The following is an 18735-nucleotide window of genomic DNA, read 5'->3' as shown; positions in this document are numbered from 1 at the left end:
TTTGCTTCTCTCCTTTTAGAAGAAGGAAGTAGGATGGCTGTCCATATCCTATATGTGCAAATGGAGAAAATCCATTGTTTTCTATCTCTGTCTAGCTGAACTAACCCACCACCCACTTGGAAAAATTCCATTAGCTCTCATGGCATTGCTGCTTGTCTAGATATGGGAAACTAATGGTCTCCTTGTCACTGTGGCTGCTGATTTTGTTGTATCATTTATAGAACTATATTTCTTGACCAAGTGTCTTTCATTTCCACAATATTAATAAACACAGAATATGTAACTCAGCAAATTAAGTAATATCTTAGACCCTTCACAGTTTATAACAAAACAGATGCAAGGTGAGGGACAAAAGAATTCTTGTGATCAAATACTATCATCCATTCCACATGGCTCCCCAGATAGACACAAAGAACCAAGAAAACAGATGACCACACACATCATTAAAAGGCTCTGTGTTTCCAATTACAGAAAGGCTTTCAGAAGACATGGTGAAGTATCATTTTAACCATGAAATAATAAGTGATAATTTACACCTCAGCATAAATCTCAAGTTTGAAAAAATGATTAGACTCATGACAGAATAAATGTTTTCCTTTTGAAAGTAGGAGTATAACAGCCTATTAAATAATTACTTCGATTTTAAATGTCTGTAATTCCAATTTCCATGATAGCTCATAATAGCTCAGAGAAAGAATGAGGAAATGCAGATGAAGTCTGTCATTATGTATTTATACACTCAAAAGAAATGAAAAAGAATAACTACAGCCTGAATTCACAAAACCTAATTCATATGAGTTAATGGCTTTTTATCTTTTTTAAACAGTCCTTTGGGAGGAACTAGAAGCAGAGAACAGCACTGGGACTTCTCAATTTAAAAGCTATTACTTCAACAGTCTATGGGGAGGGCTGCTCCAGAAATATCCTCCTGGATGTGTCAATTTGTTTTCTTTCTTACTTTCCAAACTAAGCACTTGAAAATGAGGAGAGAGAAATAAAACATTGTGAAGCCCAGCTGCCTATGGTACACATGTTCATGTCAGTCATCACGCTTATGATCTATTGCAGCAATAAATCAAAAGAACTGCACTAGTTGTGTAATTTATTACAGCAGTATATCAGCAGGGTGAGGCCTCCAGGAGGGTGAGTTACAGACATGAACCTTGCATCACTGCTTTTATTTACTTTCTCTATTTAAGTTTGATATAAGAAGACAGGGTGGGAGGACCTGAAGTCAGAATTGAAAGCTTCTTTTGCATAATTGTCAAAATGACTTTAGACACTTTAACTAAGGTAACATTATTAAAAGTTTTCACCTTTGATTTACTGTTTTTGTTCAAATGAAATAAACAGCAAATAAGCCTTAAATAGTATGATGATGATGAAGAGCAATTTTCTCATTTAACCATTTTCTTTCCAGCTCTAGCACACTTCTTCAGACATGCTTGTTCACCTTCGTAGCACATTCTGCTCTCACAGGCTATTGCTTCCCGATATTGCGTATCTAATAGAGAAGCACAACATAAGCTCTTGCCCCGGGCTTTGTTTCCTTGTTTGTTTATGTTTTTACAAATCTCATCTGAACTGAGATAAATGCCTTTACATTTTTGTCCTTATCTAAGTACAATTTCTACTATGATTTGTTTTAAATTGTTCTTTAAATTGACTCATTACCATAAATGGAAATCTAGTATCAGAAGAAATAGATTTGCAACTCCAAAAAGATCTACAATGAAAGTGAAACAATGCTAACAACTTATAGTTAAATTGTGTATCACCAACCAAATTTTGTTTGAATTCGCTTTCCCTCCCTTTCTCTTTCCTGTTCTCTTTTTCTCTCCCCCTTCTCTCTTTCTCTCTCTTTCATTAAGTATCATAGAGATATTAAATACATATTAGCAGTAAACTTACATTTTCTTTCTAGGCCAATAAAAGGACTGAAAGAGCATTAAGTAAAGAATTTTTCATACTACATCATTAACTTTATTGTTGTTTCTGTGTATCCTCTAGCATCAGTAATATGAGTCCCATGTCTTGGGGAAAATGTGCAAGACACTGTGGAAGGCCAAAATTATGAAGATTCTCATGTGAATTCTCTCAGATATTCTGAATCAGGTGAGATACTATGGTCATGGCACATATATGTCCATCCCTGGTTTTGGTCTGTCCAAACCATAATTTAAAAAAAAGTTTTCATTTGGCATATATTTCACAGTACCTTGGGTAAATTATCTTTTATGCCTATAGTAGACTATAATGATTATTCGCAGATTTGACTATGAATAAAAATTAATGGCAAGCTTTGAAAAATGACATCCATGCCTCATACAGGAATTCTGATTTAATTGTACTTGGGTTGGGCTTAGGGATCGCTATAACATAAAAGCCCCCTAAAGAATGCTAATATACATGCTGTGTTAAGAAACTCTTCTACCTCTTCCATTATGTCATTGACAAATTAAGACAATTGTGCTCTTTTTCTGCCCAAAGTTGGGTTATATTGGGTTTTATGGTCAGAAGGTCTTCCAAAATTTATACGTTGAAATTTAACTGCCAATATGATGGTGTTAAGAGGTGTAGCTTTTAAGAGCTGATAAAGTCATGAGGGCAGAGATCTTATTAGTCCATCCTTATAAAAGAGCCTAAGTGGGTGGGTTTGATCTCTTCCACTCTGCTGCCATGTGAGGAAACTGTGTTCATCCCTTCTGTCATGTGAGGATGGAACACCAAGCGCCATCCACCACGAGGAGCAGGCCTTCACCAGACACCAGGCCTGCTAATGCCTTGATCTTGGACTTTGCAGCCTCCAGAACTATGAAAAATAAATTTCTATTATTTATAAATAACCTCATCTCTAGTATTTTGAAATTCAAATGGACTAAGATACTGGAGCATTTATTTTTCATTCGACTAACAAGCTCTTTAATTTTCCAACCATTCAGCAGACCCCAAAGCAAATGGACTGTCCAGTTGAAGAGGCTCAGCTTTTACATGTTGAGGTGATTTGACCTTCTTTCCCCATTTTTGTTCAGTCCCAGCTCTGGATCCTAGAAATAAATACCAGGATATTGCAGGATAAACTACAGATTGTACAAATTCGCAGTAGCTACATCAGTGGTCATAGGATTCTGTTGGAATCTTCATGAAAATATTAGCATAAGAGCATAAGAGTCATACAAGTCTACGGTACTAGTACTGACAGTTTCCCCTCTTTTTTTTTTTTTTTTTTTTTTTTTCGTTTCTGGGTCTCTCTCTGTCACTTAGGCTGGAGTGTGTTGGTGTGATCTCTCAGCTCACTGAAACCTCTGCCTCCCAGGTTCAACAATTCTCGTGCCTCAGCCACTGAATAGCTGGGATTACAGGCATGTGCCATGACACCCAGCTAACTTTTTGTATTTTTAGTAGAGACAAGGTTTCACTATGTTGACCAGGCTTGTACTGAAATCTTGGCTTCACCATTTTAGATGAAGACCCTCCTCAACCTCCCAAAGTGCTGGGATTACAAGCTTGAGCCACTATGCCCAGACACTTTCCCCTTTAATATGTGTAAAACTATTTAGTTTTTCTTCCCTCTAAAAATACACTTTTACTTATTTATATTTTCTTTCTGTTTTCTTAACATTTCATAATTATGCAATAATTAAGATTAGGTATCTTACTGACTTTAGTTTTAAATGTAAGCTTCTTTTAGTAATTTAAAAATCTAATTGTAAGTTATTAAAATTTATTTTATATTTTGATGGTCAACCATATTCCTTTTGATGTCTTATTTATTAATATGTGCTGCTAGAAATAATTTGACATCTTGATTTTTATTAATTTTTTTATATTCTCAAAACTCTTTAGGTAAACAAGAGATCTTGTTGCAATAACATTTTAAATCAAAGGACAAAAAAAAAAAAAAGAACTTTTTCTGCTAAACAGTTTTGTTCTCTTCTATCACATCAAAGCACTGTATAACTTAACAGTCTGCCCATAATGTCTTGACATCTTGGCTGCTAGGAAGTTCAGAATAAGTGTATGCTTGAATATTTAGCTGCAGTCATACAGTATCTGAGTTTTTATTATAAACTGGGTTAAATAATTCTAAATGGTTGATATAATAGTTAATTAATTTTAATCAATTTTTTATAATTTTAAATGTTCTCAGAGAGTCAAACACAAAAAAATATTGCCTTAAGCTCAAATAAATTCATGTTTTTATTGTTTTTTTTTTAATGTGCAAAACTTACAAAAAATACATTATAGGCTGGGTGCGGTGGCTCATGCCTATAAAGTCAGTACTTTGAGAGGCCAAGGTGGGCAGATCACCTGAGGTTGGGAGTTTGAGACAAGCCTGACCAACATGGAGAAATCCTGTCTCACCCGAAAATACAAAATTAGCCGGGTGTGGTGGCACGTGCAGCATCCCCAGCTACTAGGGAGGCTGAGGCAGGAGAATCACTTGAACCCTAGAGGCAGAGTTTGCAGTTAGCCAAGATCGTGCCATTGGACTCCAGCCTGGGCTACAAGACAGAAACTCTGTCTCAGTAATAATAATAATAATAATACATTATAACCTGCCCAAGAACATTACAAAAAATAAGAAATTCAGAGAAGAGAAAAATTAATGTAAGTTAACTGAAAATTTAATGAATTCAAACATGAAACTTTTTAATTTCCTACTTTTTCTTTTATCTGCTGAATTATTTCACCAAGGAAAATATTTCTAAACTATTTGTATGCTTCTCCCTCTGTTCAGTTTGCAAGCAAAGCTAATCTGGAAAAAATGCACTCATATATACAAACATATATATATTTATATATATACACACACGCAGAATGGCTTTCCTTAGCTTTCTGTTCTTTTAATCTTTATAGATAAATTTCTACAATGAGGCAGGTAGGAGAGGTGGCTGCTAGCCTTTTGAAAATTCCATCTGATGCCTAAAAATTGAAAGCTTCTAGGAAATGTTAAATCAATCCATCAGTATCAGCGTCTCATGCTGAAGGGACACCGGTTATTTTCTGGATGAATACACTAGCATCCAGCCCTGGATGCTGACCGTTATTCTTCTCCTGGAGCACATCTCTTTTCAGAGATTTTGGCTTTAGTAATACTTTAATTTGCAAGACTAACCAAGCTGAACCATCAGTGAAATGTATGTGGACTTAAATCAAAGGAATTGTGTTAGAAATAAACACCATTAAGCCTACTGCAATATCATTCTTATCTTCCTGGATAGAAATATCAGTTCCCCTGGATAGCTGAGGCCTTCAAGATAGCTAAACTTTGATTTTTGGCCTTTTCTTTTCTTAAGCTCTTTGTTTTTTCATTTTATTCAGAGAATCCTTTTTTATAATTTCTCTTTTAGTTTGTTTATTTATATACTCATATTAGTTTATTTAGTAATTTCTCATTTCATTTATTTATTCATATACTCATTTCTTCAGTGAATATTTGCTGAATATAGCAATGCATCTGACTTTGGGTTTATTGCTTTTGGAGATACAAAGATAAAAACCAATTTGCCTTTCTTTAGATGTTAGTATTCCTACAGAAGAGAAAATGAGGCGATTTATAATTTATTCTATCCATATAATTCATGTTTATACAAATGTGTATGTGTGTAGTCAATGTAGCTACAAAATTTTAAACTTGGTTTATTTTTTAAATTTCATAATTCAAGAGGTGATTTACAAGAATTAGCATTTGCCATTAACCATGATCAAGTACTCAATTACATATGATATTTACTTTAACCCCTCAAAATACATCCTACGAGGCATAAACTATGAGTCATATTCAACAGCAGAAATCAAGGTGTAGAAAGATTAAGAAATGTTATAAGTTTACTAAACAACAGGTCATATATCTAAGTTTCAAATTTATGTTTAAACAATCTAAGTTTATTAACTTCTGCTGCATCATACTGCTTCCTGAAAAGGAGTATGTTCTATTTTCCTATCAAGACTGCCTCTATGTCTAAAATATTCAAGATGTGGCATCATCTTCTTATGCATATTAACAAATTATAAAATATATATCAAATGGCTGATCTAGTTAAGTTCCACATAAACAATGGTAAAAGCATACAAAGTTAGAATTGGAAAATAATTTTAGGTCTAACCCAAAATGTCAAATCTGAAATTCAAAAAGATTCAATTAATTGCTCAAGATCATACAGTTCTTTTGAACCATTTCAACACTTAAACAATGTTTCCCAACCCTAATTTTAGTTTTCTTTTCACTTGTTTCTTAGTCTCACTCAGGCACCTATATGTGGCAATGTCATATATTCATATAAACTTTATTATACTCTGATCACATCTAAACATAATTGTTGCAGACAATAAAATTTAGACAACACAATCAACTGTCTTTATTTTCACAGTCTTTATTTCTCTTAGGTGGAGGATCATTGATTTCAATGTGTTTGGACTGTAGATCATGCCATATCATGTGTGCTTTAATAAGTCTTATTCCTGTTTAAATCCATGGGCAACGTATGGATCTTGTCTTACAGACTTATAAAACATAATCAGCTTAGATCTTTAAAAGTGTCTTAAAAAGCACAGATAGGGATTTCTTTTTTTTCTATTCTGAATTTCTAAAAATCTATGAGCACACTGACTAAATGCTCCTAGGAAAAGAAATGGAGTAGACATACATTTCTTGATTCCTCTCCTACGCACAAAAACTCTAGAAATTATATATAAAACAAACACAAGGAGAATCTGAAAGCAGAAAGAAAAAGCAATCCAGTTTGTATCTTGGGACCAAGAAATACCATGGAAGTGTGTTTCTCAGGTGTCATTTTTGTCTCATATATCTCAGACTCGAACTGAATAAGCTGGCAACTGAGAAATGGCAACATACATAGAATAATAATAATAACTTACTTTCTCTATCTGAAGGCCAGGAAAGAAACAACCTAGCAATCAAGGCAGAAAACTTTACTTTAATACTTTAACCAACACCACAGGGAAAAGGCTGTGACACACCCACACCAGCAAAGGCCAAGTGGGGATTCTGGGCTTACACACACACCTGATGGTAATAAAGTGCCCTCCCCTTCCCTGCTGAGGTGGTGTCACTGGAGAGTCAGGAATTTCATCATCATCCTCTAGGTGATACTATAGAGTCCATCTGGGTGGCCTGAACTCCCATTCTTTATCCAGAAGCACAGATGGGTCCCAGTTTCATCTCTGGTACCAACAGAGGCTGACTTGGGGACTTTCTACTTTGATAGGGTAGCACTTCTCACCTTCCTCTCCCAGAACAATGTCAGAGAAAGACAGTTAAGAAGGGTTGAAAATTTGAAGTTACATGTAGTAAAACATGTTTAATTTCAAGCAAAATCACTTATAACAAGAACCAGGAAGATTTCAAAGAGACTGAAAAAAATCACAACTAATAGATGTCAATACCGAGGTGACAGGGGTGTAAAACTTAACTGAAAAAGATTTAAAAGCAGCCATAATAAAAAAAATTTTTAATTAAAGATATTAGGGAAGAAATGAAAAATCTCAGTAAAGAAATAGAAGAAACAAACCAAAACCAAATAGAAATTTTAAAGCTGAAAGTACAATAATTTAAATTTAAAAACTCAGTGAATAAAGTCAACAGCAGAAAGGAGGAAATGGAAGATGTGGCAGTAAACTAACAAGTCCTACAAGGAGAGGAGAAAGTGTGAGGCTAAAAAAGGACTTGAAAAACTAAAGGCTGGAAACCACCAATCTGGCAAGAGACGTATACCTATAGATTCAAGAAGCAGAATAAAGCCCAGAGAGTATAAACCCACGACACATTATAATTTAACTTCTAAAATTGTCATTTGTGACAACATGGGTGAATTTGGATAACATTAGGCTAAGTGAAATGAGCCAGGCACAGAAAGAGAAATACTTCATGATCTCAACACGTGGAATCTAAAAAAGTCAGACTCTTCTTAGTAGAGAGTAAAATAGTGGCTACCAAAGGCTGGTGTGAAGGAGGGATGGGGAATAAGATATTGATCAAAGGGAACAAATTTCCTGTTAGACATGAGAAATAAGCTTTGGAGATAAATAGCACAAAAAAATAATAAGTACATGAGTGAGGTGATAAATAGGTTAATTAGCTTAAATAATCATTCCACAATGTATACATATATCAAAACATCATATTGTACTCCTGAAATGTACACAATTATTATTTGCTGGTTAAAAGTAAAAACAAACTTCTGAAAACTGGAGACAAGAAATAAATCTTAATAGCAGCCAGAGGGAAATACATGTTACAAAAAAGAAAACACTTTTAATAATAATAGATTTCTCATCAGAAATCACAGAGAACAGAAAGAAGTGGCCCAATATTTTTTAAATATGAAAAGAAAACTGTCAAGTAACCTATGCCAAGTGAAAATATCAGAAATAAAGGGAAAATCAAAACAGTCTCAGATGAAAAGAAATTAAGCAAATTTACCACAACAGATGGCAAAGAATGGATAAAAGGAATTTTCCAAAGCAATAGGAAAGTAAACAATTAAAGAAGAAACCTGGGATCATCAAGAAAACAGAAAGAACACCATAAGCAAAAACATTTGTACATAAAAATAGTCTTTCCTTCTCATACTGGGTTTTCTAAGTTGTTTGGTGGTTGAAGCAAAAAAAACAAAACAAAACAAAACAAAAAAACCTTACACTAGTGCATGCAGGGTAAATATTTAAGATAATTATATTACAGACAGGGGAGGCCAAGGAAACATAAAGAGATGTAAAGTTCCTATGCTTCACCTTACTGATAAAATGGGGATGCTAGTAGACTGATAAGTAATCTACATGTACAGTAGTAACTAAATCAACCATAAAAAGGCTAGACAAATCATATATTTGAAAACAGTATAAATACATCAAAGACGTTTTGTAGATATGAATAGATTGTTCTAAAACCTATGCAAAGTGACAAAGAAAATAGAATAACTAAAATAACTTTGAAAAGGAGGAAAAAGTAAAAGAAAGAAATCTGGTTTCAAGACGTATTATGTAACTTCAGCAATCAAGACTGTCTGGTATTGACAGAGTGGTAAACTCATTAAATAAATGGAAAAGAACAGATAATTTCAATACAGACACCTACAATTATGCTCAAATGATTTTTGAAAAAAGTATACAAGCAATTAGAGAAAAGATGGACATCCATAGCCAAAAAGGTGGACCTTAACCTAAGTTTCTGACCAAATGCAAAATTAAGCTCAAAATGAATTATGAACTTAAATGTTAAATGTGAAACTGTAACATTTTTAGAAAAAAAATAATAAAATCCTTGGAATGTAAGGCTAGGCAAAGAGTTCTCAGTCTTAACATCAAAAGCATGAACCATGGAAGAAAAAAAATGATAAATTTAATGTAAGTGAAATAAAAAATTTTGCTCAGCAAAAACTCATGTCAAATTATGGATAAACAAACTACAAAATGAAGGAAAATATTTGCAAACCACATAGCTAACAAAAGAGTATCATCTAGAATATATAAAGAACTCATAAACTGTAAGTGGGAATGTAAAATGGCATAGTCATTCTGGAAAGCAGTTTGTTAGTTTCTTAAAAGAAAAAAGAAAACTAAACGTGCAACTAATATATGACCCAGTGATTAAACATTTGTTACAGATAATGAAGAATTATGTTCATTCTAGAACCAGTACACAAATGTTCACGGCCGCTGCATTTATAATAGCCAAACACTAGAAACCACCCTGATGACTTTCAACAAGTGAATAAACCCTGTGGTTTATTCATACCATAGAATACTACTCAGCAGGAAAAAGAACAGACTAGTCAGTCATACATGCAACAAGCTGAATAAATCTCCAGATAATTATATTGAATGGAAAGGTCAGTTCTTAAAGGAAATGCGCTGTATAATTCCATTATTTAAGTTTCTTAAAATGATAAAGTTATAAAAGTGGAAAACAAATTAGTGGTTGCAAGTGATTAAGAAAAGAGTGGGAAAGAAGAGAAGTGTGCAGAGCTACGAAAAAAGCAACATGAGGGATCACTGTAATGAAGGACATGTTCTGTTTCTTGACTGCATCAATGTCTAAATGCTAGTTGTGAATTTGTACTATGCTTTTCCAAGATGTAATCATTAGGGAAAATTGGGTAAAGGGTGCACTTGATCGTTCTGTATTATTTCTTACAACTTCATGTGACTCTACAGTTATCTCCAAATAAAAATATTTAATTAAAAATTTATAAGCACAAATGCATATTTCTTCCTTCACTCATTAATATTTGTTATATGTTCTAGAAGTACATACAGGCAAAAAGAAATCACTTATAATTTCACAACCAAAAGACTTCTAGTTATAATTTTGGGAACTTATTTTTTATTATACTTTAAGTTCTGGGGTACATGTGCAGAACATGCAGGTTTGTTACACAGGTATACACGTGCCATACTGGTTTGCTGCATCTACCACCCCATCATCTACATTAGGCATTTCTCCTAATGCTATCCCTCCCCTATCCCCTTACCCACTGCTATCTTTCCCCTAGGCTCCCATTCTCCTGGCAGGCCCAGTATGTGATGTTCACCTCCCTGTGTCCATATGTTCTCACTGTTCAACGCCCACTTATGAGTGAGACTATTTGGTGTTTGATTTTCTGTTCTTGTGTCATTTTGCTGAGAATGATGGTTTCCAGTTTCATCCAATGTCCCTGAAATGTGTACCTATATATACAAGAGTGCCTTTTCCCCATCGAATCTGACTCGTAGTGGCTATGGGCTGAACTGTGCCTCCCCGCAAAATTCACATGTTGAAGCTCTATTTCCAATATGATTGTACTTGGAGATATGGCCATTAAGGAGATAATTAAGGTTAAATAAGGTCATAAGAGTAGGTTCCTAATCTTACAGAATTTGTGGCCTAGATATCTCTCTCTCTCTCTCTCTCTCTCACTCCCCCACCCCAGCCCCCAACCTAGTACCCATGCACATCCAAGCGAAGGCCATGTGAGGACACAGTGAGAAGGTAGACATACATAAGCCAGGAAAAGAGGCCCCCACCAACCTGACCATGCACTCTGATGTCAGAATTCCAAGCTCCAGAACTGTGAGAAAGTAAATTTCCATTTTCTAAGCCATCCAGTCTGATATTTTGTTATGGCAAACAGAGCACACTAAGACAACAGCATTAATTTTTTCATTCAATAAATATTTTTATGCATCTAGTCTGAAAGCATATTAATTTTTTTACTCTATGTTTATCACTTAATGTATATTAAACCTCCTCATGGGAAAAATATATTTTACATGATAATTTTTAATAGATTAATAGAATTCATAGACTTGCCTTATCCTTTACTATTTGTCACATTTCTATTTAGTTACCTACTGTGTTAAAGATTAGAAAGTTATAAAGATCATTTTTAAATAAATTTGAAAGTTATTAAGATCTGATTATAATTTGAATAACTATTCATGCCCAAGAATAGTTAATAGACTGAAATCTACATTGGACATATTGGACATATCTGTATATTGAATAACACCTTTGAATTCAGAGAAGTGTCAAAGACAACAAAACATCTGATTTCCAGCAGCCTCTTAGGATTTAGTAGTTAATGAGGTTTTTTTAAAAAAATAATATACCTGATTGCTACATCCATCGTGAAAAAAGTACTGGATATACACATTTCTATTTATTCAATTGGCACATCTATTAAAATTAAAGTCTGAAGAAGTCTTATGCTAACAGTCAGGTTCTCCGCTTCTTGTCTATGGTTTATCCAGTTATTGATAGACCCAACATCCCATGTATTTGAGGCATTCGAGACAGAATAGAAAGATCACTGCTGTCAGGAGAACTTTCTTCACATTTCCCTTTAAGACAATTACCCATCTTAGTGGCTCTCAATCAAGGCAGTCCCAGTCTTCTATGACTTTGGAAAATGTTGGCAGTGTTTTTGGTAAGGTAGGGATGAAACTATGTAGTCCAGTGGTAAAGAACCAGGAATCTGGACACCCTGTAATACACAGGGCGTTCTGTACAATGACTTGTCTGAGACTCTGCCCAGGTTCCAAATATCCTACAAGATATGCTCAAAGGGAGAACCTACTTATAATTATCTGATCCTTGAATTTAGTTCCATTTTACACATATGCATAAATATTTCAGAATATTTAATATACACATTATTTTTCAGGGACCATAATTTCTATGTAAATTGAGAGACAACTTTACCTCATTTTGTATACAAGATTTTCAAGAACTCATCATCAGTTTAAAAATCAGGCAGCACTAGTCTCAGGATTTGAGTAATAAAATATACCTGATATGTATCTGCCTTCACAGCTGTCACATTCATGATGAACCTATGCATGTGAAAATATCTGACCACTTTCTCATGTTTCCTTTGATCACTTACATATTAGGACATGTACCATTCATTGTAAATTACTTTTTCTTTATTTTTATTATTATTATACTTTAAATTCTGGGGTACATGTGTAGAACGTGCAGGTTTGTTTCATAGGTATACACGTGCCATGGTGGTTTGCTGCATCCATCCTCGCTGTCATCTACATTAGATATTTCTCCTAATGTTACCTCTCCCTATTTTTCCAACCCTCTGCTATCCTTCCCCTAGGCCCTTCCACCCACCAACAGGCCCTGTTTTGTGACGTTCCCCTCCCTGTGTCCATGTGTTCTCATTGTTCAACACCCACTTATGAGTGAGAACATGCAGTGTTTGGTTTTCTGTTCTTGTGTCAGTTTGCTGAGAATGATGGCTTACAGCTTCATCCATGTCCCTGCAAAGGACACAAACTCATCCTTTTTTTATGGCTGCATAGAATTCCATGGTGTATATGTGCCACATTTTTGTTATCCAGTCTATAATTGATGGGCATTTGGCTTGGTTTCAAGTCTTTGCTATTGTGAACAGTGCTGCAATAAACATACGTGTCCATGTGTCTTTATAACTGAATGTTTTATAGTCCTTTGGGTATATATCAAAAGGATAGCAATGGGATGGCTAGGTCAAATGGCATTTCTAAATTACTTTTTCTATATATCTCTTTTATATTTTAATACAGGTACTAAATTTAAATTGGAAAAGCTATTTATAAAGGCAAATATAATAAAAAATTTATTAGAATAGAAATGAGAATATTACTCTTTTATTTAAAAATAAAGATCATTGGCTCTAATAGAGAGTTGGGAACCACAATTGGCATTCAATATTATACATAGAGACATTAGAAATTAATTTACCTTTTCTGGGCATGTTTCCTAATCTGTGAAATAATACTGGGTTATTCCAATTAATAGTGGAAAGGTTTGCAGTTCATTCAATAATTAATACTTGCTTACACTTTAATTTTAAATAAAATATTTCCTTTTTTTTTTTAAAGAAGTTGAACCTCATCTTCCTTCTTTTCTTTCTTGATAGCAAGTGGTTTTGACTTTGTAAGCATTTCAAACTTATGTTGTCAGAAAATTCACTTTACTGGACATTAAAACTTATTCTTTAAGTTTCAGAGTTCAGGCACTTGAGGTTTCAGAATGTCATTAAACTATATTACCAAAATAAAGAGACAGTATAGATATATAGATTAGAAAGATAGAAGACAGATAAGTATATAGATGCATAGAGATGATAGGTTGATTTATTGATTTATTTATAGAATAAAATAACTGATTTTAAAAGAAGAAAGAGAGAACCATCTCCACTAAAGTAAAAAATTAGCCAGGTGTGGTGGTGCATGTCTGTAGTCCCATCTACTTGGGAGACATCAAGGTGGGGGAATTATTCGAGCCTGGGTGTAGAGGCCACAGTGGGCCTTGATCACACCACTGCACTCCAGTCTGGATGACAGAGTGAGACCCTTCCTCAAAAAAAAAAAGTAGAAAGAAAATATTTAGTGCCATAAAAAGATAAAATATCTCATTTCCTTGTGATGGTTCTTGTAATTAAAACTAGTTTATTTGTTTAACTTGCTCTCCTATTTTTACTCAAAAGAGTTCATGTCATCAGATTGTGTTAATTTAGGGATCAAATTAGTCATAAAGATCCTTTTCTTCCTAAAGATAAGTCATAAGATAGAAGATTTCTTCCTGGGAGTATATTCTGAAAACAATTTTGGACTAAGTTTTTAAAAGAATGTCAGTGCAAGAAACATGAGCAACTGCAATTTCTAGGAACATAAATATCTCTTTTGGAAAGGTTTGTATCATGCAGGTAGCAGATACTTTCCAAGAAATGGTTAACACTTAGAGGGTAACTGCAGGGAGATAGATTATAATCATGCTGTCTTAGCCCCGTGAACAACAGTTATTGTTTTACCTACTGGAACAACAAAGATGATAGATACAAAACAGAAAAAAAAGAAAGAAATCAAAACAAAATTATTTTCTGGATTTTTATTGCCTTAATAACTAAATTTCCCAAAAGCATTCAGTTTCATATCACTGAACAAAGAACTCATTCCTTGATATTTAGGTAGAAGCACCATGTAAGTTAATGTGGTATTAAAATCAGAAAAACCCAGCCAATCATTTTATTTTTATCAATGCAAGTCAAAATTAAACTGCACAAACTTGTATTTTATTGTGATCACACTCTAAGATAAAAATAGAATAATACAACTTAAAGTTTGATAGAAAAAAACTAATGGGCCTGTTAAACTTCAGATAAAAAATGAAAAGATAAAAATATATATTAAAAACACTTTTTTGGTTTATTTTTGATGTTTGAAAGAATCTGTTTCTCTGGCCTACTGATAAGCTATGGGTTATATAATATTTCTATGATAAACTAAGCAAGTTGTAAATAGTGTATCAGCATTTTTCAGATCTCTACAGACACTTATGCACACGACACACATAATAAAAAGTAAAAAAAAAAAAAGCTGTTTTCTGATCAGAACCAATATACATATTGTATTACATTCTGAATATTCATAATATTAATGAGCATATTAAAAGCTTAAAATGTAATGCAATGACTAAGCCTATCAGACTTTGTTTAAAACATAGTTTTGAAAATTTACTTGACTACGATTTAATTCCTATAGACAGTCAAAGAAGGCACACTTTTCAAAAACACTGTGAAGAGCCATGGCATCCTACTGCATTCAAGGGCACACACAGTCTAAATTTAAAAAGAATCCCTCCAACACTGTACAATTAATTAACTTAAATATAGGTTACTTCTTTTTCATTAAAGATACACTTTCTCTAATATTGGTTTCTAGCTTCTTTCTAATCTGTTCACTCCCCTGGGGATATTTGATCTCCCTACTCTTGCGATTGCTTTCTGCTATCACCAGCTTTATCCAAAGTTAGAAAATATGCAATTATGCAAAAGAAATGTTTCCTTCTGTAATTGTCACTCCTTTAGCACTCCTTTTCATTGCATTGCTTCAGCAGGTTTTCGTATTACACAATGACTGATATTTTGTGTCTCTTCTTATGTTTCATGGTGAATATTTTAAGTATTTTGTAGAATCCTTCAATCTTCATAATATACTCTCTATTTCCTAAATATTTTTTTTTCTAAACCTATAGTTTTTACCTGTCACACATTTCTGCAGTGCCTTTTACAGTGTACTCCAAAATATAAAAATGGAATTTACTCTGTTGAGTTGCAGATCTGCTTAAAAATAAAATATAAATTTAATGAATATATAATATAATATATATGTATATAAAAATTATATTACTATGCTTGTCCAAAAGGAATAAAATAGGGAGTCAAAAAATAACAATAGTTTTTTGTTATAGCAGCTTGAGTGGACTATGACAATTGGCAATGCTTTTCCTTCACGTAGTAAGTGGAAGTCACCTGGATCCTGTGAACATTAGCATGTGTTAGATTATCTGGTCTTTTCAAGGCTACCTAACAATAATAGTTGGATTCCAAGACAAATCTAGGTATAAACACATGATGCTGTTTATAAAGGTACGATTTGTAAAAGAACACCCTGTGTATGAATTTTTGTTTTTTTTCAGAACAAGGAAAGATTGAGGATTAAAATATTGAGAATTATCATTAAAATGTCATGGATTCAATTCCATACCATTAACTATCTTTGAGCATATATGTCTTACTTCCTCAACTAGATATGGGAACGAAGAACATTTATTTTACTTTTTTGAATTAACAATGACTTCTGCTAATTTCCACAAAATTAGAGAACATCACAATTTTGTGGATTTTAGGCGTCATTTGTTTTTATGCTTAAATTTATTATAAAGTATAAGGGCTTCAATCCCCACTATTATGCATTATACCATCTAACAAACAAAACATACACATGTGCCCCCTTTATCTAAAATAAAATTACATTTTTTAAAAAGCTTAAGGGTGTTATGTGACTTGGTAATGTTCATGCAATTAGTTAATACCACATGCAAGAATTAAATTTAACATTCTATTAAAAGTATAATTTTTAAAGAATTAAAGAAACTTCCAACTTTCATGCTAGTATTTTGTAAAGTTATCATTTCTAATAACTACAGAACATGAATTTAATAAATATTAATTTCTGAGATCAATAATAAGTATTTAGGCTTTCCCTTCCCTGATTGCCTCATTTGTCACATAGCTAAACAATGCGTACATCTAAACATGAATGTGAAAGGAATACTAAAAGCAAAGAGAAACTCCTCATATAACACAAGCCACAGTAGAGATGCTGTACTGTCTAAACATTCAGAATATCTATTTAACAGATTTAGACACAAAGCTATAATAAAGGTCCTTGCAATGGTGTGAGGGTGCAATACTGATCTTCCTCTTTTAAAAGAGCTTTGACAACCCCAGCTTCAAATGATTAACTCGTCTTGACATAGTGGAGAAAACTATGTAAAGAGTATTTTGAAAAGATCGTGCAGTAGCTGTAGGTCTCTCTTAAAGAGCCGTTTTAAAGGGGTTAATGTGTCACTTAGAATTGGATGATCTCTGTTTTCTTCTATGTTGATTTTACTAAGGTTCTTAAAATGTGTATAAAAATAATATGATGTGTGCTGAAAAGTTGAGTAAATCTACTTGGTTTACTAAGTAAATCAGCAGAAATTCAAATTTTACTAGGCATAATTTCACATTTGGTAGTGAACTGAAATATTTACTGTGCAAAGTGTTTATGGGTAGCATAATAAAGATATGTGAGGAAGAAGGAGAGACAAGCGTATTGCTAATTGCAAGGCATGAGGAATTGACCATGTTTTGTAGACTTAGTTGTATCTTTTTTAAGTGTTTTCAAATTTAGCTTGATGGTTTGCACAGGCACTGAAGTGACACCACCAGGGTAAGAATTCCATTTCTGCTCCATATGTGGCTAGGTGTTCCTGAGCAAGTACTAAACTTCTTTGTGCCTCATTTTCTTCATCTGTGAAAAGGAGATCATCATAATAATGGCTACCACAGGTCACAGGGAGGGCTTTAAAAACATGAATTATATAGTGCTTAGCACAGTATCTAGAACACAATTAGCAATCAGTGACTTAGCTAGTATGGTGATAAGTAAATTGATACACTCTGAAGTCTTAATAAATCTGTACAAAGTATTTAAAACAGTCCATAAATAGTTTCTAAATTAACTTTTGCAAAATAATTGAAAAAATGTATTGCTCATTTTATTAACAAAAATATTATCTTTTTCTTAAATTAATTTGAGCACATATAAAGATAAAGATGAGGTCATCTAGATGCATGTAAGAATATAGTAAACTTTAAGATAGTTTTCTAATTTTGGGGCCCAATCAAAAATCATCCTGCCTTGAAAAGGGAAAGAAAATGATGACTTGGAATCAAACAAAGCACATATTTTAAAATGTCAGAACAAATCCTTTAAATTAAGTTAGCGGTATCTTATTACCAGACCACTTAACTGTAGCTATAATTACCATACATAAGAATAAATAGGTGGGGAAGTGCAAAATAGGTATATACCAAAATAAATTGAAGAGAATAAAGACGTATGAACTCATTTATTTTAGTATCATGACATGATAGAAAATAACACCACATTCAGGACAATGATTTACCCATCTTTCCAAAAGCATTATATGTTAGGTTTGTTCAGAATTTCTATGCTGTATTCTGAGGCATATACTTTTTCACTATATCTTCATAATTGCCCTGGAAGTTAGAGAATTTGCATATCAGAAAACTTAAGTTTATAAAGGCTAAATATTTTGCCTAAGGGCAATTCAATCTTCAATTGAATTAAACACTGTGCTTAGTCATATAGATTTGAAGTTAGTAAACTACAGCCTGCTGATTTGTTGCCTGGTTCTGTAAATAAAACTTTATTGGAATACTGTCATGCCTATCATTTACATATTCTCTATGTCTGTGGTAGTACCTATGTCTGTGTTAAAACGCTGTAGTTGTAACAGAGATCATACAGTCCATGAAGCTTCAAATATTTACTATCTGACCTTTTAAGAAAAAATTTGCATTACATTCCACATCTTCTTCAAGGCGGTGGAGGAGTGAGGAGCCTGAGGATCATTTTATCCTTCAGGCCTGTACAGTGGTAAGGACGGGGTACAGATTTCTCTAGTGGTATAGCCACCCAGATCTAACCACTGATCCTCCCAGTCACCAAGGCAGTTACTCCTTACATGTCAAAGGGGTGCCCTAGCATCTCACCATTCTTCAGGCCCTAAGTACCTGCTGTAAGTGTTCTCCAGGGACAGCATAGCAACTCTTCCACTAACATTTCATTTCGAGCCCAGGGAAAAGAGAGCCCAATAATTAGAAT

General features: G+C 33.5%; 1 protein-coding gene across 4 annotated transcripts in view; it reads right to left on the bottom strand.

Moving 5' to 3' along the window:
* The window catches only part of LRP1B (LDL receptor related protein 1B), a 1941900-nt gene that overhangs the window by 337331 nt on the left and 1585834 nt on the right, over nucleotides 1-18735 (bottom strand). The window lies entirely within an intron of this gene.

The sequence above is a fragment of the Callithrix jacchus genome, chromosome 6 (assembly GCF_049354715.1).
Source record: "Callithrix jacchus isolate 240 chromosome 6, calJac240_pri, whole genome shotgun sequence".
NCBI classification, from domain to species: domain Eukaryota; kingdom Metazoa; phylum Chordata; class Mammalia; order Primates; family Cebidae; genus Callithrix; species Callithrix jacchus.
The sequence above is the reverse complement of the archived record's forward strand: the minus strand, read 5'-3'. Positions and strand labels throughout refer to the sequence as shown.